This window comes from Fukomys damarensis, unplaced genomic scaffold (genome assembly GCF_012274545.1).
Source record: "Fukomys damarensis isolate Sample0158 unplaced genomic scaffold, DMR_v1.0_HiC HiC_scaffold_37, whole genome shotgun sequence".
Taxonomy (NCBI): domain Eukaryota; kingdom Metazoa; phylum Chordata; class Mammalia; order Rodentia; family Bathyergidae; genus Fukomys; species Fukomys damarensis.
Genome location: NW_022900949.1, coordinates 67,490,760 through 67,511,621, shown reverse-complemented (window position 1 = coordinate 67,511,621; position 20,862 = coordinate 67,490,760). Strand labels below are relative to the sequence as shown.

The following is a 20,862-nucleotide window of genomic DNA, read 5'->3' as shown; positions in this document are numbered from 1 at the left end:
GGGCGGGGCGGGACGCGAGCGCCCCTGACAGGTCGGAAACCCAGAGGCTGCTTTTCTCGCTGTTCAGTCACCAGCCCGCGGGGGAAGCCTTGGTCTGGGGCCGTGGACGCGAGCAGCGCGAGGGGTCGGGCTGGGGCAGCAGCGGGCACAGAACCTAGCCCCGGGATGAGGGGTGTGGAGTTGGGTCGCTCCTTGGTCCTGCCCTGCGGGGTGAGTAGGAGGCGAACAACTCTTCTTGCTACAGTGGACCTACTGAGGCTTCCTTGAACCGAATGCCTCTGACTTGCATAAAAGGCGTCGAGGGTGTTCGTGGACAGAGTTGGCAGGGAGAACAAGAGGTCACCTAGGAGTGTCAGAAAAGAGGGCTCATTTGAGGCTGAGCAAGACATGGGAGACCAGCCAGTATGAAACTGGGCGCCCTCATCGAGTGATGAGACCCAAGTCCAGGGCTTAGTGCGAGGTGAAAGACACGCCACACAAGCTCTGGAGAGTCAGATGGCTTGTGTGAAAACGGTACTTAAGCTTGGACGTGGGGAAGAGGCTACCTAGCTGGGAATGGATACTCTTTGTAGGAGAGACAAGGTAGGACCATCTGAAAAATGGTGCCCTCCACTTGCCATCTGTGTGACTTTGGACAAATTCTTTAACTTTGCTGGGTGTCAGTTTCCTCATCTGAGGAAACTTGTCTTGTAGATTTAATGAGTTTGATATATGCCAAGTTCTTAGAACTTTGCTCTTAGAACTGTGCTGCTTAATCATTACCTATTTTTTTAAAAAGTTAATAAATGTTTAATGTTAATATTAGTGAATATCAGTGAATCGAGTCTGTCCAAGAGACATTCCATTAGAGCCCAGAAGAAATAAAGTTTGTTTTTGTAAAAGATCTAGAGAGACTTCATGGATGGATTTGGTGAAATTGGATTTGAAGCTTAAAAAAAAAATACCGGGAGTATAGATATCATTCAGTCACCCAATAAATGTTTCCTGACCATTTATATATTATGTGCCAGCTATTGTTCAGGCTCTGAGAATTTCTCATTCACAGTCTGTTAAGGGAGCAAAGCCAACAACCACTCAAGGGAGAGGACTTCCTGTGCATAGGGAAGACAGGAGGAGGGAAGTTGATATACCAAGGCCAAAGCACACAGTGAGAGGATGCATTGCAGAAATTCTGGGACCTGGAGGGGAGTAATGAGAGTGTAGGGCTGTGGGGCTACCATATGGGCAACCTCAGCTGGATGAATAAGGTATTTACCATAATGATACGAGAAACCAGTGTGTGTGTGTGTGTGTGTGTGTGTGTGTGTGTGTGTGTTTAAACTATGTAACACGGCTGAATTTGAATTTTTGAATAGAAGCTGGGAGAAGATAAAATAACCATAATTACTATTTATTGGTTGCCTACCATGGGCACAGATGGTTTTGAGTATTTTGTAACCATTTTACACAATAGATACTATTTTCATAGCTCCTTTACAATTGAAGAAACAGACGGAGGGAGGTTAATTTGCTCAGGTTTATATTTCTGGGGTGGGAACCTGCCCCAGACATGCAGTTTAACTGCTAAACTATCACCCTCTTAATTTTGCCCGACTTCTACTTTCAGACTGGGCGAAGCATTGAGATTATCACATTCGATCATCAGGTGCATAGCCTGTAATAAAGCAGTGAAGTTTGTGGGCAAACTTCATGTAAATTCTTTTTTTAGCTGGTTTTCAGAGGAAAAAGTAAATCAGATTCTATTCCATTTTCACTGTTGTTGCAAAAGAACATAATAGCAATGACAATAAAATACAGTTTCGCTGTTATTGGGGAAAATGTGGTATTTTCCACTCAGTTTCAAACTCAAGCAATTGGAATTTGACTGGAACGTGTTTTCTTCCCCTTCAGCTTTGGCCTCTCCATAGAGGTGCTCCCCATTCCCAGGGCTTGCTGTTCTCTTTGGAGAAGTGGGGTGCTCATCCTTGCCTCCATGAGCTTTTCATGATTAGCTAGATAGGCCCTGATCATTCAGAAAGCAATTTGGTTTTGGGGAGGGTGTGTTTAAACAAAGTACAGGAAAAGCAGTTTTCCGCAGAAAGAATTTGGTTTATTTTTTTCTAAGAATACAACTAACCATCCACTCTTCTAGTCTATGCCTTCTTGGTATAGAGAACTTTCTTCTTCCTTTGTCATTGATGCCATTACACTCCTGATTAAGTAGACCAGGATAATTAAAAAAACAAGCTCTGGGCAGTTGCTGATAGGCAAGAGAGTGGAAGGCCTGCTGTCGGAGCCAAATCAGTGACCTTTCCAGACTGACAAGCTGGTCTTTCCAGCTTTTCTTCCTCTTTCCCAGGGGTATCTGAATCAGAGAAAGATGGCATTTGCTTGGTGAGCATTGTTAGCTAAGGCTCTTCTACCAAGAGGGCAGCCAGCTCAGAGCCTCTACCTAGTGGGCATTCACAATGTGCACTGAATTAAGTTGTCTCAAGGTTTATTTGCCCTTGGGAGTGTTGCTGTTTCTCTATTTAGTGGGTGGCTTTGTGGCCTGGGGGAAGAGGGTCCATCTTTGATAATCTCCAGATTCATGACTCATTTACCACATCTGCTTGCTGCTAGGTTAACCCCCTTTCTTTCACCCACTGAGTCGCGGATTGCAGACAGTAAGCAAGCCTCTTCATAGCCCATCCTGTTCTGTTCAACTTGAGGTGTACTGAGCAGTTTTTCTTTCCATAAAATATCAGGGTGAATTTGAACAAAACAATTCACAGGCAAGGGCCTAATCTCACCTACACTGCTGAGCTCAATAAGAAATGTTCCAGCTAGGCAGACAAACTTTTGCCCTTCTTTCCATAATTTACAAATTCTGTGGTTTTATTGGGCAACTTCTGCAATGAAGTGAATGGTTTGCATTTGCAAAGCAAAATGTGGTTGGCTTTTAAAAAGATGACGGGGTATATTGGAGCTCAGAAATTTCTGATACAGGGAAAGCTTAAGGGAAATTTGATGGTGACTGTGGCCCCCGGTAATATGCTAATTCTATAAAATACTTCTGTTTCTGAGGGAATTTCCACATGTTCAAACTTCCTTTAAATATTTGTGAGTCATTTAATTCATTCTTCAACAGTCACTGTGGACTCTGTGGTGCACAGAGTAGGTCTACATATTTTTGCATTACTTTTGTATCCTTACTTAGCTGATGTTTCTCTAGTGCTCACCTTTTACTACAGTTCCAGCTACTTTACGTATTTTACTTCTTTTAAGTCTCATGCTGTTTTTTGTAAAGCAGATGTTTACAGTTGACAAAACTGAAGTACAGAAAAGCCAAGTCACTTGTAACTTTTTGGTTTTTTTTTGGATAAAGTCTTGCTGTGTAGTTCAGACAGGCCTTGAACTCGCTGTGTAGCCTAGGCTGGCCTTGAACTAACAGCAATCCTTCTGCTTCAACCTCCCCAATCCTGGGATTACAGAGATGGGCCACCGTGCCTGGTTACTTGTAACTTGTAAGAGGGTTCCTAGTTGCGCCTGTGTAACTCCTCCCTTTGAGTGAGGGTCCATCTTGCTTTAAGTGAACAAAATACAGCTGAAGTGATAGAATATAATTTCTGAGACTAGGTTACAAAAAGACTATGATTTCCCTCTTTCTCACTGTCTATTCAGCACGAACTTCTGTAATACCGTAAATTGGATGACATGAGCAACATTTATTTCTCACCGTTGTGGAAGACCGAGAAATCCAAGATCAAGGTGGTACATATTCAATATCTAGTTAGTGTCCGGTTCATAGATAGCCTTTTTTTTTTTTTTTTTTGCTGTGTCCTCACATAGTGAGATGCTTTCTTGGTATTCTTATAAAGCCATTAATCCTATTCATGAAGACTCCATCCTGATAACCTTGTCTAATCCTAATTATCTCTCCCAAAAATCTCTCTCTTAATATTACCACGTTGGGAAGAAATGAAGTTTAAATGCTATACATGAGTTTTGGGGTTAGATGGGCATTGAGTGTGCAGTTCTCGCTGAGCTGTCACTGGGTGGGTAAAGTAAGTTACTATGTTGGGAGGAGCCCTGTGGAAAGGCCCATATGACAAGCAACTGCTGTCTCCGGCCATCAGCCCGAGAGGCACCCAGGCCTGGCCGCAGTGAGTTTGGAAGTAGGTTCTCCTCCAGCTGAGCTTTGGGTTGAGTGCTGGTCTGGTTGACGACTGGCTGTCCTTGGGAGGCCCTGGGCCTGAAGACTAAACTGAGCTGACATCCCCAAACTGAAATAATGACTGAAATAGATTTGGGGATAATTTATTATACAACGATATGTAACTAATGTACCTGTTGAGATCCCAGAGCTTTTATGTTAAAAAAAAGGGGGGATATGGGCCCTCTGCTTTCTTTCTCTTAAATGATTTTTATTGAAATGATATTTACATATATAGAAATACATCTAAGAATACAATTTTATGGTTATATATTAGGTTACAAAACAAAAACACGAACACCAACAACATCGGAATTCATTTCTTATTTTGACTAAAATTCCTATTTTTAAAATGGTAATTTAATGTGATGGAGGGTAAAATGCAATTATTGTTTCATTTGGGAACAGCTTCAGCGTCCATCAACGGGAAAATGAACTGTGTAAAGACATCCTTAAAAATCTTCTGCAATTTGGAAAAGGCCCCTAAGACAAGTTGTTACATGGAAACGACAAGCTAAAGCCAGCAAACTCAAAGCGATCCCAATTATGAAAAAGAACCATGCAAAATAAAATGACCGCATCTTTATCTGTGTGCTTAAAAGGGCACAGATAGGTCTAGGAGACAGTGAGTCTCTGAGAGTGATTGCCCCCAGGGAGGGGAATGTGAAAGGATATGGAGTTTTTACTTTTCATTTTCTATATTCTAGAGGGTTTTTTTCTTCTTCTTTTGTTTGCTTGGGAGTTTTTCCTTTCTTTCTTTTATGCCATGAGAATTTATTCGTGTGCATCTTGTATTATTTTTAAAAAATAGTGCTGTCCTTGATTTTTGGCATTAGAGTAGGATTTATATCTTTAGCTGTGATGTTGGTGCTAAAAATGAGTGATGCATGAAGAGTCAGCCAGTCAGCTGGAAGAGGTGGACCTTACACTGTCACGGAAAAGACCCGAAGTTTCAGCCGGGTCTTTGAGCCTGGGAGATGATTTGCTGAAATTGGTATTTTAACAGGAATAATTCAAAGGCAGTCTGTGGCTAGAATTTGAAAACCCCTAGTGAAGGAGATAGGCTAGAGAGTCTGGAACCCCAAAGAAGGCTTCCAGAGTCAAGCTGAGATTCAGTCATGGGGCAGGGATGAGGAGGAACACAGTGCATTAAGTTACGAACATCAGTCAGCTGACCGAATACAAAGATTTATACAGTCAATAGTGTCACATTTTGAGGTCAAGGATAAAATCAAACCCATGACTTCTCAGGGAGTTAGCAGCCCAGAAGGGCAACATCCTTAATGATGGCCAACTCCTACACAGTGTGTACCATACATCAGACACCCTTCTTAGCACATTCCACTTGCCGCTTACAAGAACCATAGGAGCTATGTGCTATTATCCACTTTATACATGAGCAAAATAAGGATCTTGGAGGTGGCACAGCTGGTAAGGGGCAGAACCACAATCTGGATGTAGGCTGTCTTGGCACCTGTGGCTGTGCTCCCAGCCACTCAGCTGTCCTACCAGCAAATTTGAAATCTAATACAGTATAACAGATCCATCATAAAGTTGGGAAAAGAGAATAGGGTGACATTTAACACTTTCTGGACAAGTAGCAAGAAGATAGCAAGAAAAGCAGTCTTATTTGTTTCACTTAGGAGTATATCTTCAATATGTATCCATTTTCCTATGAATGAATCTATTTTTTCATTCTTTATGGCTGAGTAATATTCCATTTTATAGAAAAACCACATCTTCTTTATCCAGTTTCCAACAGATGGGCAAATAGGCTGTTTCCAAGTTTTAGCTATTACATACTGTGCTGCTATAAACATGGGTGAGCATACTTCTCTATGATATGATTCTTTTAATTCTTTTGGAAAGATACCCAGCAGAGGGATGGCTGGGTCAAATGGAACCTCCAGTCCAAGCTCTTTGAGGTATCTCCATATTGATTTCCATAGTGGTTGCACCAGTCTGCACTCCCACCAACAATGGAGAAGGGTTCCTTTCTCCCCAAAACCTCGCCAACATTTGTTATTGTGTGATTTCTTGGTAGCAGCCATTCATTGTGGGGTGAGGTGGAATCTCAGTGTTGTTTTCATCTGCATCTCTTGAATGACCAGTGATGTGGAACATTTCTTCATATATTTACTTACTGCTTTTACTTCTTTGTCTGAGAAATGTCTGTTCATTTCAGATGCCCATTTTTGAAGTGGGTCCTTATATTTGGAGGGGCTGATTATTTTGAGATCTTTATATATTCTAGATAACAGTCCTTTGTCTGAGGAGCAGCTGGTAAAAATTTTTTCTCACATTGTAGGTTGTCTCTTAGATCTGTTGATGGTTTCTTTTGCAGTACAGAAGCTTTTTAATAAGATGAGATCCCAGTTGTGGATTCTATCTGCAAGTTCCCGTGCTACTGAGGATGTGTTCATAAAGTCTTTTCCTATGCCAAAGAAAAGGAGTCTTGAAGCAGAGTAGGAATATGACAAGCAAAGAAAGAAGTAGAAACTGTAGTCAAGCTGGAGATTGAGCTTAGTGGTGCCACCTGCCTCACAAGTGCAAGGTTCTGGGTTTGATCCCCTGTACCAAAAAAAAGAAAAAAAAAAAAAAGAAAAAGAAGTTGTAGTCTACCGAAAGGGGACAGTGTACCTGAAGAAGGGAGCTGCTAAAACTGATCTACCGTGGGGATCTTATCTCCTCTTTCCTCGTGTACCACCCCAAGTTAGATCCCATTGTCCTCCCCTTGCTGAACTTGCTCTTGCATAGGGTGGCACGTCAGGCATCTCTCTCAGGACTATTCTTAGACCTCTATCCCCTAGTGAGACGAGCAGCACTTGGGCCTTCACGAGGACTAAAGAAAGGCAGAAGGAAAGAGTCCTTAATTCCTCCCTGTTCTCCAGCCTTGTCAGCCAGATCCAAAACGAATATGGCTCATTGAGAACCAGCAAAATTGCTATCACCTTAGAGTGTCAACACAATCATCTCTTTCCGCATCAATTTTGTTAGATTAAAAAAAAAACAAAAACAGGTAGTCATTTAGTCTGAGAGATAAGATGGTAGAACTGTAAAAGGGACACTTTGACTCCATAACGGAAAGCGGGTGACTTTAAAAACCGGTCCCTTCAGCTGTCTGTGGTAAAATTCATAAAGAGTTAAAAACGCCTGTGCATGTACCTTTCTCTCGCTTCTCACCAGCTCCTTTCTGACATGCTTCTTTTCTTTCTCTCTCTGGGACTTGGAGAACGGCCCCCTTACTGCTTCTGTTTTCCTGCTGGGACTTCCTGCTGCCCTTGCCTTTACCATGGCCATGCACATGTCATCTGGTCCTCGGCATCCCGCCACCACCACTAGCCTCTCGGTTGCCAACTCGAGCACAGAGTCAACGGTGCAAATGAAAGGCTGGATACCATGTGCTGCGGCTTGAGTATGGCTCGTTCCATCTGAAGCCTGATTGCCGCTGTGACAGTGTTAGGAAGCGGGGACTGTAAGTGGCGACTGGAGTGTTAAGAGGGATTAGTGACCATCTCCTGCAAGGTGGGTACCTGTTGTTATGAAGCAGGTCTGCCCCTCTCTAACAAATGTGCATTTCCTCTTCCACACGTGCCAACTTGCCCTTCTTTTCTGTGCACGAGGCCCTTGCCAGAAACTGAGCCGCTACTAATGCCAGGCTCTTGGAGTTTCCAGTCTCCAGAATTGTGAGCCCAAATCTTTAATCTTTACAAATCACCCTTCTTCGCTTACCATCGGGGATTGGTCCTTAGATCCGACCAGTTGACTTTGAGCAGTGAGGGTTGAGATTAGATGGTAAACTATGAACCTTCTGTTGAAAGGAATTGAACAATAAATAAACAAGAAAATGCAAACCATTTACCATACTCTTCAGGTGTAAAAGAAAATATTTACTGTGTCCCTGACCTTGGGTTGGGCCTGCTGTGTGGCCTTTTGATTGCAGAAAATAGAACTTATTTCAAACTAATTCAGGATGTCTCTTGTGGAAAAAAAAAAGGTAGGACAGTGCCAGCAGAACCAAAAACCAAGAATCAGGAGCTGGAAAGCTCCAATAAGCAGGCAGTTTGTGTTTTCTAATTCTAACTCATGAAGATTCTAGTCAATACATCTTTCTGAAAACTGACTCTCACTGATTTCCAGGACACAGGGTCAAAAGCAGGCAGCACAGATTTCGAGGTATTGTCCCTATTCTAGCTGCCTCTCTTGAGGGACAAGGCACTGCTAGATCATAGATTCAAGCTTGGGTCTCATGAGAGAGAATCTGTTTAGCCAGCTTAGGTCAGGTGACCGTTTCCGGTCACTGGCCGGGCAGAGAAGCCCACTTAGGAAAAACATGGCTGCCAGTGGCCCGCACTTGTGAGTAGGTAAAAAGAATTCTAAGAGGAATTGAGAGCTGGCTGGATGCTCAAAATTGTCTGTTTTGTGTTGTATAGAAAGGCTCATCAGCACTTATCCTCCATTTGGAAAATTGAATAGTGTGTTGGGGTTACCTCAAACAAATACAGAGTGTTTGATTCTTGTGGAAAGAATTTTGAGTTTAGGATGGAAATACTGATCTTCACTTTGGGTCTTTGAAAGCATGGTTATTCCAAATGAGACTAGAAGATTCAGAAGTTCCTGAAAGGAGTGAGTGAAGGCAGTAAAGACATTTGACTTGAGAGTGAGGGCTGAGATTGGATGGTAAAGTGTGAACCTTCTTTTGAAAGGAATTGAACACTAAATAAACAAGTTTAGTTTTAACATTAAGGGAATTAAAATAATTGAAATGGAAACTGGATGTGTTCTTGAGCCCCCATAGACTTGGGGTTGAATCTGTCTTTTGTTGTAGATTATGATTTGGGCAAGTCCTTTACTTTCAGAATCTTAATATCCTCATTTAGAAAATAACAACAATTGAACGAGCATCTTATGCTTTTGCCCATACAGGGTTCATTCTCATTATTGGTAAATGCTCCCTAGTGACACTTCAGGGAATCACTGTATATAGTTTGGGTTAGACTGACTTCCCTTTGCAGCTCAAGGTTGAGCACGTGACCTGGTCAGGGCTGCCATAGTAACTCCGTCAAGAGAGCTGCTGGAAATTATTGTAATTTGTATATAGTGTGAATGGGGATTTGTTCCATGTGGATCTTCGTGTACCATACAAAATTTCCCAGCTGTACAAAGCTGCTCTGACCAGAGCATTCTACCCTCTGACCAGAGAAGGGACAGGCACTCATGTAGGCCAATGGAAAATAACCGCATCACACAAGATTCTGTCTAAGAGTGGTATTAGTACAGTAAAAAGAGCTGAGAGGAGAGGCATAAATTCATTACACAAGGTCCTTGATCTAACCATACCTGAAGATGTAATATATCAACTATGTTATCTAATAAGTGTTAAGGGAGATAGTCCTCTGTGGATTCATTTTGCCCTGTATGTGTTGCTAAATATGCAAGGCTCTGATCACCCTTTACCTAGATTAGTTTGCAACAGTCACCTGTGGGAAATGCAGTGAATTTTCCCTGTTGGACAAAAAGCAAGCTTTCTTATTGCTTGGTAGAAAAATGATGATTTTTTTCACAAGCTCAGGATACTTCAGCTGCATTGCTGACCTACTGTGTGTAAAACATCTATCTGTTTTACCTCTAAAGGACTCAGGATCAAGGAAGCTGATGGAAGTGCGCTGATGCTCATACTGCTTATAGCACCATGAGTAATAAAGTCCTTGCTCTTTGATCCAGAAGTTTAGGGTCTTCTTATCCATAAAGTGGTAATTGGTTGGTTTATTAGCTTGAGTAGAGCAAAATTTAATGCCTGATCTGACAAGAGTTATTTACCCATTTTGTTTCATAGACTGGAAAGAATTGAGATTCTTTCATTTACAATGGCAAGTTCTAACCAATTGTTTTCCTTATCTGTCTGCATTTCTTATTTATTCTGTTTTCAAGTATATGTGGTCTCTTAATAGATTATTTTATTAAATGACTATTGAATTTAATTAACATACAATAAGCTACTCGTTGAAAATATATAATTACACTTTTTGACATATGTATACCCCAGTGAAACTTCCACAATTAAGATAATAAACACAGATTACTTTTGCTTTTATCACTTATATTTAAGCTTTTTATTATAGAAATATTTAAGCAAGCATTGTAGTAGAGAAAGCAGTAAGCTCCCATCACTTATCAGTTATCAAAAATGCTGCCAGTTTTCTTTTTATCCATCTCCTTCGTATTTTTTTGCTAGAATTTAAACAGTTTCAGATATTATTTTTACATTTAAATATTTCAGCCTATATAGTTAACAAATAAGGACTTTTTGCTAGAGTGTAACCACAGTAGTATCATACCTAACAAAAGCAACAGTCATTTATTAATATCATCTAAAAGACTGTCTCTTATTTATTTGCCCAGTTGACTACAAGAATGTCGTTAGTTTGTTTTTTCAAATCAGGATTCAATCAGGAGCTGAGTTTGGCAGCACATGAATATTATCCCAACACTCTGGGAGACTGAGGCGGGAGGATCTCAAGTTCAAGCCCAGGCTAACCTGAAAAAGAGATTCAAGCAGAAACCACAGACTACATTTCATTAACATGTACCTTAGGAGTTTTTTAATCTACGAAAATTATTCCACCTTTTTATTCTCCTTTGCCTTTTATTTACTGAAGAAAGTGAGACCTTTGTGTAGAATTTTACAAATTCAAGATTAGGCAAATTGTGTTCTTTGATGGAGCTAGGCATTACTCTATTTCTCATGCTCCTAGTAAACTGGGAATTGGGTCTGGAATTGTGCTGTCCCTAGGTAGCTGTCAGCCATGTGTGGTGACTGAGCATTTTAAATGTGGTTGATCTGAATCAAGACGTGCAGGGAGTATAAAATATACACAAGATCCCAAAGACAATTATGAAAAAAGACTGCACAATGATTTTACTACTTTGTAATATTGGCCACACATTCAATTATGTTTGGGATATGTTAAAATATATTTAAAATCAATTTTACTTTGCTTTGCTTTTGTGATATGACTATTGGAAAGTTGTGAATGATATTGGGCAGTGCTGGTGCCAAGGCCTCACTAGGTTCAGGTTCAGTGTTCTTCTGTGTGGGCATGAGTGCTGCAGAGGTGGGGGGGATGCTTCTTGCCTCACATTAGCAGGTGTAATATTCGGTGAGGGTTAACTGTGCTACTGAGAGTTAAGCCGTTAAGCTTGTTCACTGGAGAGAAAGGGAAATTCAGGACCTGCTTGGGGCTATCTTGGCACTCAGAGCTGGACTTTTGTTGTTCTATTGAGCATCAACATCTTCAAAGAACACCAACCTCACACCACAGTGCCTTGTGACAGTCACGGAGCAAGATAAAAACAAATGACTCCATTATTATATCTGAGAACACACATAAAGAACACATCCAAACCACAAATCATTGCCCTTTCAGGGCTTTTGTGAATGTCTTTTGCTTCTTTACCAGTTATGGCTTAGCTTCACTTTATTCCTTCTGCATTTTAAATGGGAATTAAAATTCCTAATAATAGAATCACCCATTTGCTGACAGCATCTAATTAAGAGAAAAGCTCGGTTTCCTTTAACTTTCCCCAAAATTATTCCAAGCCTGAATCTTCCAAGTATTTTCTAACATCCTCCTATGGAGACCTCCATGGCTCCCGTTGGTGTACATTGACTGTCATGTTGCAATGACACAGTGCACACATTCTGACTCCAGGTTTGTTTCCAGAGTACTGACATTAGTCTGAGGTTGTGTTGGACCATCGTCTTTCCATCACAATGTTTACTGGATAGATTTGTAAGTGGGCGGTACAACAGTGCAGGTATTTGGGGAATTAGTTAGCAGCTATTTGTGTCCCTTATGAAACTGGGCACACGAGTCTGAACAATTATTGAAGATTTTTACAAATAGGCCTAAATCCATTTGATCATTGTATTAGTTTGGTAGGGATGCCATAAAGCAATACCACAAACTAGTGTCCTAAACAGTGGTCTAGGGGTGGAGGTGGTGGCACATGCCTGTATTCCCAGCTACTCAGGAGGCTGAGGTAGAAGGATCACAAGTTCATGGCCAGTTGGGAAACATACTGAGAACCTGTCTCCAAAATAAAAAGGGTTAGGGACATAGCTCAGTGGCTCTGTGTTCCCTCCCCAATAATGCACACATGTGCACACACACACACACACACACACACACACACAATAACAACAGTATCACAATTGTCTCATAGTTTTAGAAGTCCAAGATCAAGGTGTTGAAAATGGCTAGTTCTTTCTGAGGGCTGTGAGGCAGAATCTAATCCTAGCTTCTGGGGGGTTGCTAGCAATATTTGTGTTTCTTGGTTTGTAATCACACCACTCTGATCTCTGTCTTACATTCCCATGTTATTCTCCCTGTTCCAGTCTCCAAGTTTCTCATTATACCAGGCAAAGAATCCCAGTCATATTGGATTACAGCCTACTCCAATGATCTCATTTTAACCTGATTACCTCTGCAAAGATCCTATTTCAACACAGGGTCACATTCTGAGGTACTTAGCTGTTAGGATTTTACATAGAGGTTTAGGAGGGCCACAATTCAATTCATAACAGTCATTCACCACTATTAGAATTTAAAAAAAAAATTGTATTTATTTATTTTCTTGGTACTGGGTATGAAACTCAGGACCTTGTACTTGCCGGGAGCTAAATCCCTGGCCTATTAGAGTATTTTTGATAAATGTCAGTAGCAATCAATTTTGTTTTATTTATTTATTTTCTTTTATATTGAGTTCGTTGGTACTTTTTAAGTATACAGTACAGTTACATTCATCATCGGGACCTTGTACCTTTACATCACAGATCTTGGTTTTCATTTACCCCCATACCCCTGCCGCCCCTTCCCAACCTCTACCCTCCCCTATTTACAAAGACTTTGTTTCCATTTTTTCTTTTTCTCACATTTTTTGTTGTCCCTTCTTTCCTTTCCCGTGCCCTTCCCATTTCCCCTACACCTTTGGCCCTTTTCTTCCTATTTTACATTGTCAGTTATACAATTTGGATCTTATTTATACTTTTAGTTTTTCATACCAGAGAAACTATTCAATATTTACATGTGTCTCATTTATTTCACCTAAGAGTACTACCTCAATATGCATCCATTTTCCTATGAATAACTCTAGTTTCTCATTCTTTATGGCTGAGTAGTACTCCATTTTATAGAAAAACCATATCTTCTTTATCCAGTCTCCAACTGATGGGCATTTGGGCTGTTTCCAAGTTTTACCTATTAACAAACTGTGCTGCTATGAACATGGGTGCACACATATCACTGTGGTATGATTTTTTTAATTCTTTTGGAAAGATACCCAGCAGAAGGATAGCTGGTTCAAATGGGAATTCTAATCCTAGTTCTTTGAGGTATCTCCATACTGATTTCAACAGTGGCTGTGCCAGTCTGCACTCATACCAACAATGAAGGGTTCCTTTCTCCCCACAACTCCTCCAACATTTGTAATTGGTTGATTTCTTGATAGCATCCATTCTTTGTTGGGTGAGGGTGGAATCTCAGTGTTGTTTTCATCGTCATCTCTCAAGTGACCAGTGATGTTGAACGTTTTTTCATATATTTATTTGCTGCTTTTACTTCGTCTGAGAAATGTCTGTTCATTTCAAATGCCCATTTTGAATCAGGTCCTTATATTTGGGGGGCCTGATTGTTTTGAGTTCTTTATATATTCTAGATAATAGTCCTTTGTCTGAGGAGCAGATGGTAAAAAATTTTTCCCACACTGTAGGTTGTCTCTTAGTTCTGTTGATGGTTTCTTTTGTAGTGCAGAAGCTTTTTAATAAGATGAGATCCCAGTTGTTGATTCTTTCTGCTAGTTCCTGTGCTACTGAGGATTTGTTCATAAAATCTTTTCCTATGCCAGTGTCTTCAAGAGTTTTGCCTAACTTATCTTCCAGCAAGTTTAATGTTTCTGTTTTAATATTTAGATCTTTAATCCACTTGGATTTTAGTTTAGTGCATGGTGAAAGATAAGAGTCTAGTTTTAATCTGTGGCAGGTTGAAATCCAGTTTTTCCAACACCATTTGTTAAACAGGCTCTTTCCTCCACTGAGGATGGTTGGCTTCTTTGTCAAAGATAAGGTAGCTGAGCACATCTGGAGTTGTTTCTATGTATTTTAATCTATTCCACTGATCCTCAGGTCTATTTCTTTGCCAGTACCATGCTGTTTTTATCACAGTGGCTTTGCTGTACAGTTTCAAGTTGGGGATTGTGATATCCCCTGTCATGTCACTGTTGCCTAGAATAGCTTTTGCTATTCTAGGTCTCTTATGGTTCCAAATGAATTTTTGGATTCTTTTCTCTAGTTCTGTGAAATATACTGTTGGGATTTCAATTGGGATTGCATTGAATCTATATAACAGTTTTGGTAGTATGGCCATTTTCATTATGTTGATTCTTCCTACCCAGGAGCAGGGGATATCTTTCCATTTTCTTATATCCTCTTTGACCTCTTTTTTTTTCAGAGTGCTGTAGTTTTCAATGTAGAGGTCTTTTGCTTCCTTTGTTAGACTGATTCCTAGATAGTTCATTTTTGGCGGATGCTATTGTGAAAGGAATTGTTTCCTTAATTTCTCTCTCAGTGAGTCTGTTATTTGCGTACAAGAAGGCTATTGATTTTTGAGTGTTAACCTTGTATCCAGCTACTCTGCTGAAAATGTCAATTAAGTCTAGAAGTCTTCTGGAAGAGTTTTTTGGATCTTCTACATGGAGTATCATATGGTCAGCAAATAATGACAGTTTAACTTCTTCCTTTCCTATTTTTATTGCCTTAATTTCTCTTTCATGTCTAATTGCTGTGGCTAATGTTTCCAGAACTATATTGAACAGGTATGGTGATAGTGGGCATCCTTTTCTTGTGCCTGATTTTAGTGTGAAGGTTTTTAGTTTTTTTCCACTTAATATGATGCTGGCTGTTGGCTTTTCATATATAGCCTTTATCAAGTTGAGGTAAAGACCATCTATTCTCATTTTTTTTGCAGGGTTTTTATTATGAATGGGTGCTGAATTTTGTCAAATGCTTTTTCTTATCTATTGAGATGATCATATGGTTTTTGTCCTTGACTCTGTTAATATAGTGTATTATAGTTATTGATTTACGTATGTTGAACCATCCTTGCATCCCTGGGATAAATCCAACTTGATCAGAATGTGTGATCTTCTTTATGACCCTCTGTATTCTCTTTGCCAGTATGTTTTTGAGGATTTTTGCATCTATGTTCATTAGTGAGATTGGCCTGTAGTTCTCTTTCTTGGTTAGGTCTTTCCCTGGTTCTGGAACCAAAGTAATGCTTGCTTCCAGGAATGAATTTGGAAGTATTGCTTCCCTTTCAATTTCATAGAAAAGTTTAGAGTAGTGGCATTGGTTCTTCTCTAAATGTCTTGTAAAATTCAGCAGTGAAGCCAGCAGGGTCTGGGCTTTTCATAGTTGGTAAACTTTTAATTATGTGTTCAATTTCACTGATTGTAATTGGGGTGTTTAGAATTTTTTATCTTCTTTGTTAAACTTTGATAATTCTTAAGTATCAAGAAATCGGTCCATATCTTCTGTGTTTTCCATTTTATTAGAATATAGGTTCTCAAAGTAGGTATTGATGATCCTCTGGATTTCTGCTGGATCCATTGTAACTTCACCTTTTCTTTCCTAATTGCATGGATCTGAGCCTTTTCTTTCCTTTTTTTGACAAGGTTGACTAAGGGTTTATCAATTTTATTCTTTCAAAAAACAAACTCTTTGATTCATTTATTTTTTTTTGTATCATTCTCTTAGTTTTTATTGCATTGGTTTCTGCTCTTATCTTTATAATTTCCTCCCTCGTATGAGCTTGGGATTTTTCTCTCTCTTCTTTTTTTAGGAGCCCCAGATTCATCATTAGGTTGTTTATTTGAGCTCCTCTGTTTTCCTAGTGTAGACATTCACTGCTATAAATTTTCCATGTAGAACCGCTTTCACTGTGTCCCATATATTCCTGTAGGTTGTATTGGAATTATCACTTGTTTGTAAAAACTGTCTAATTTCTTCTTTACTTTCCTCACTGACCTATTGATCATTCAAGAGAGTGTTGTTCAATTTCCATGTGTTTGTGAAGCTCTTACGGTTTGTTATGCTATTGATCTCCAGCTTAATTGAACTATGATCTGATAATATACATGGGATAACTTTGATTCCTTTGCATTTATATAAACCTGTTCTATAAGCTCATATCTGGTCTATTTTGAAGAATGAGCCATATGCAGCTGAAAGAATGTATATTCTGATTTTGTGGGGGTGGAACATTCTATAGATGTCTTTAAGTCCATTTGTTCAAAAGCTTGGTTTAGTGCTAGTATTTCGTTGTTGATTTTTTGTCTAGATGATCTGTCTGTCTGTGATAGTGGGGTATTTGGGTCCCCCACTATAGTTGTATTAGTGCTTATTTGGTTTTTCATGTCCCTTAATATTTGTTTTATATAGCTAGGGGCATTAATATTCAGTGCATATATATTTTATTATTGTCATCTCTTCTTGAATTGTTCCCTTTACAAGGATGTAGTAGCCTTCTTTGTCTCTCTTAATCAGTTTTGGTTTGAAATTTACTTTGTCTCTTGAATAAGGTAGCTACCCTTGCTTTTTTCTGGGGTCCTGGCATATGGGGAACTGTTTTTCCATCCTTTCATTTTCTGTCTATGAATTTCATTTTGAAAGTGTGTTTGTTGTATGTATGTGTTTCTTCTAGGTGTGTTTATTGTATGCAACATATTGTTGGATTTTATTTCTTAATCCATTCTGCCAGTCTATTTCTCTTGATTGGAGAATTGAGGCCATTGACATTGATAGTTACAACTGATATGTATTGACTTATCATTGTCAAGTTATTGTCCTGTTGTTGGGTCTTTTTACCCCCCCCTTTCTCTTTAGTTTCTTGCCTTGCCTAATTGATTTGCTCTGTTGGGCCTCATGGTGCTGTGATCTTTGTTGTCTTTTTCTAGGATATTGTTTAGAATTGTTTGTAGTGCTGGTTTTGGTTTCATGAATTTTCTCAGGTGTTCTTTGGCATGGAAGTATCTTATTTCCCCATCCATTTTGAAAGAGAGTTTTGCAGGATACATCACTTTAGGTCGGAGGTTGTTTTCTTTTAGGACTTGCAGTGCCACACTCCAGGCCCTCCTTGACCTGAGGGTTTATGTTGAAAAGTCTTCTGTGATTCGGATGGGCTTTCTTTTGCATGTGATTTGTTTCTTTTCTCTAACTGTGTGCAGTAGTTTGCTCCTCTTTTGGATTTCCGGGATCTTGACTATTTATATTTTATATCTAGGTGTAGATTTTTTTTTTATCAGGGCTAGTTGGAGTCCTATATGCCTCACCTATCTGTATGTCAAACTCTTCCCCTATGTCTGGGAAGTTTTCTGTCATTAATTTTGTGAACAGTTTTTTTTTTTTAAGTCTTTTGTAGTTTCTCCTGCTACTTCATGGAGCCCTATCAGTCTCATATTATTCTTCTTTGCATCATCTAGGAGTTGTTGGATTGATTTCTCATGATCCCTTGCTGTTTTTAAGAGATCTCTCTTTTCATGGTCACTGACTGCAACCCTGTCTTCTATATCTGAAATTCTATCTTCACATTCATTCAATCTCCTGCAAATCCTTTCAATAGAGTTTTTAATCTCCTGGATCACTGTTTGAATCTGTTTCATGGATTCCATTTCTTTCCTATGCTGGGCATTCATGGCTTCTATCATGGTGCTGAGTTCATCTATTTTTTTGTCTATTTTTGTTCTGGAGTCTCTAATCATGTCTTTCATTCTGCTCACCATCTGTGTAGTTATCTGGGAAATTATTTCTATTTTGAATTTTTTTAGAGCCTGATTTATCTGTTTTGTTACTTCCTGTGCTGTGAGTTCAGGGTGTCCTGGTGGTTGATTTTCAGACATTTCCACCTTATTTCCTCTAGAAGTTGCTGTTGGTGAACTGGAAGTCTGTATTTGTGCCTTGTTTAAATGTTTTCTCATTTTCATTTTTGTTGTTGGGCTGTCCTTGGTTTAATTGCTGGGTTAGTACTTTGATCTTCCTGACATAGCTGCTCTTTAGGTTTTGAGTCTCTAATGACTCAGAGACACTCTCATTTCCATAATATCAGAAAGAACAACTCATTAAATTAATCATAACCCTTAAACCCAATTGATATGATCAGCAACACAATAGCATCAAGCACAGCTTAGAAATTGACCACTTATGGTAGTTATTAATCTATCACCTTTAACCATATGAATCAAAATCGAGGACCAGCCCAAAAAATGTTTATAGTGAATGCACTCTACAATATATCAACTTTACACTTCAGGATGGGGACTTAGAAGGAGTAGGGAGGAGAGGAATAGATACGTAAAAGAATAGGAGAATGTTTCGAGTGAAGCCAGAGGACACAGGGTGATCACACAAACTCTAGAAAACTGTTAAAGACAAAAGAGAAAGAGTGCAAGAACAAAGACAAGAATAGAACAGCTTAGCAATTATAGGGAAATTGTACTCACTTTCCTTTGAAACTTATGACAATCAAGTGAAGGAAAAAGAAGAAAAGAAAAAGAAAGAAGAAATCTGAATTAGGGCAGGAACAAAAAGGCAGATGCAGAATAACATGGGAGAGCAAGAGACTGAGTGGGAAAAAGGAAAAAGAAAAAAGGAATTTGCAGAATGGGAAAATAATATTTTTAAAATAAAAATTAAAAATAAGAGAGGAAAAGAAAGAAAGAAAAATTGAAGAGCCTCTTTCAGGGTATATCTCTGCTGTCACAATAGACAATGTGGGCAGCAATGTGCGAACTAAGTCAATTAGTCTCAGCTAGCCAATGGCAGACCCCTGAGATTCAGGCTGAATTCTGGTTGCAAGGCCCAAGTTGGGCTTCTTGACCTCTGGCAGGGTTGAACTCTGCAAGGTTTAACTGCAGGTTCCAGGTGCCCTTCCCCTGAAGATAGTCCAAATTCTGATGGAAGGTGGTGATCGTTCCAACTTACCAACTACGGAGGTCTGATGTGCCTTTATTTCTGTTGTTCACTCTGTTCTATCTTATGGAGCTCAGTAAATTGCTTTTATGACCACCTGTGTCTCTGCAGTGTGGATCCAGGTACTGGCACAACCAGGAGGCCTGAGAGGGGTATGGGGGAAGAATGCTGTAGAGGCACCACACAGCTGGGCATTTCTCACCAGTCTAATAAATTTTACAGGTAAGTAATTGTGAGTGCTTCCTGACAATCTCTGTGTAACTAGTTTATATTCAAAGCAAGTCTTCAGCAAAATCCTATACCCATATAAACATTTTTAAAATAAGCACCTATTAGTTGTTTCAAAACTTGATCTGTAAACCTTGGAAAGTCTCAGCCTTTTTTTTTTTTCCGTAGGGGTTTTAACCACATTTTTTATAAAGAATTCATCTGAGTCTGAGGCCCCAGAGAGAGGTAGGATTTAGCTAATCCTATAGTAGTAACTGCCAGCCAGAATACTTTGAAATCAGAACTGAATTTAGCCTGGGTGCCATCCTTATGAGCACAGTGACAGTTTCATCCTGGTGAAAATGTGTGGAGCATCTCTAAATCATTTTATACTGAGCAGTATGGGGATACTCTGCCAATCAGAGTCCATTTATAATATTAATTATGTTAATTAGGCAGTCATTAATCTTACCAATGAAAGTCTATTAATAACATTTATTATAAGTAGCAATGCTACTGGTGTTGATTGAAGGTAGGACTTGTGGCAGTCCTCTCTGGTGTGTGGCATTTTGATTAAATGTTAGCTGTGAATTCTTAATTAGGGCAACCAACTATTCCTAGAGTGTAGATTAAAACTAACACACCCATACTTATATCACACTGTCAGAGCTCAAGTATTTAAGAGTAAATTACATTTTTAGAGAATGGTTGGGAGAATGTATAATAAATAGATGCACATTGGATTGCAAAGACTGTGGAATGGGGGATCAAATATACCATTTACCAACTATCTTTGTGATTTGGGGCAAATCATTTACATTTTCTGGGTTTCAACTTTTTCATCTATTAAAGGCTTAGATTAAATGACACTTTAAGTTCCTTCCAACATTTACTTTATAATTCTGAGTTAATATATCCACACATATGAAATAATATAGTTCAGACTGAATACATGATTGCTCAAGAGGAAGTGCATGAAAGAAAGAATTTTTGGGGAAGTGAGGCAAAGCCAATCAATCATCAGTGTGTTTATGAACATGTGTATGTTTCTCTTTTTGCCTATTAGCTCTTGTGTAGATCAAAATGATGCTTGGTACGTTCAGACTCAATTTTGGGATATTAGATATTATTTCAGGTAACTTTTTTCAGCATTTAGAATTTGCACCTGGTGAGGAGGCACAATACTGATTTTGCTTGCTTGAAGTCGACAGGTGTTGCAGTGGCAGGTCTGTGTGTTGGCTTCAAGCTCAAAGCAGTTGTGTGTCCTACTAATACACTTCTGTTCCTTCTCTAGGGAGACCTCTGTGAAAATGGTTATTTGCAAAAGTAAAATCTGAATGAAGATGGCATGTTCTTTTTATGTTGAGAAATCGAAAGGAGAAACATACTGACTTCAAATACCCTGATTAAAGTAGTATTCAAATCCTAAACATTACCCCAGGCACATAATTCAAATGAA

The 20,862-nt window shown here is 39.3% G+C and overlaps 1 long non-coding RNA gene across 1 annotated transcript; it reads left to right on the top strand.

Annotated features, from left to right (window-relative positions):
* The first annotated feature begins 55 nt into the window (after positions 1 to 55).
* On the top strand, positions 56 to 20,747 carry LOC104863047. Its single transcript, XR_780477.2, has 3 exons — positions 56 to 210; positions 19,308 to 19,418; positions 20,698 to 20,747. It is a non-coding gene; the product is annotated as an uncharacterized LOC104863047 (long non-coding RNA).
* Positions 20,748 to 20,862: the final 115 nt, after the last annotated feature.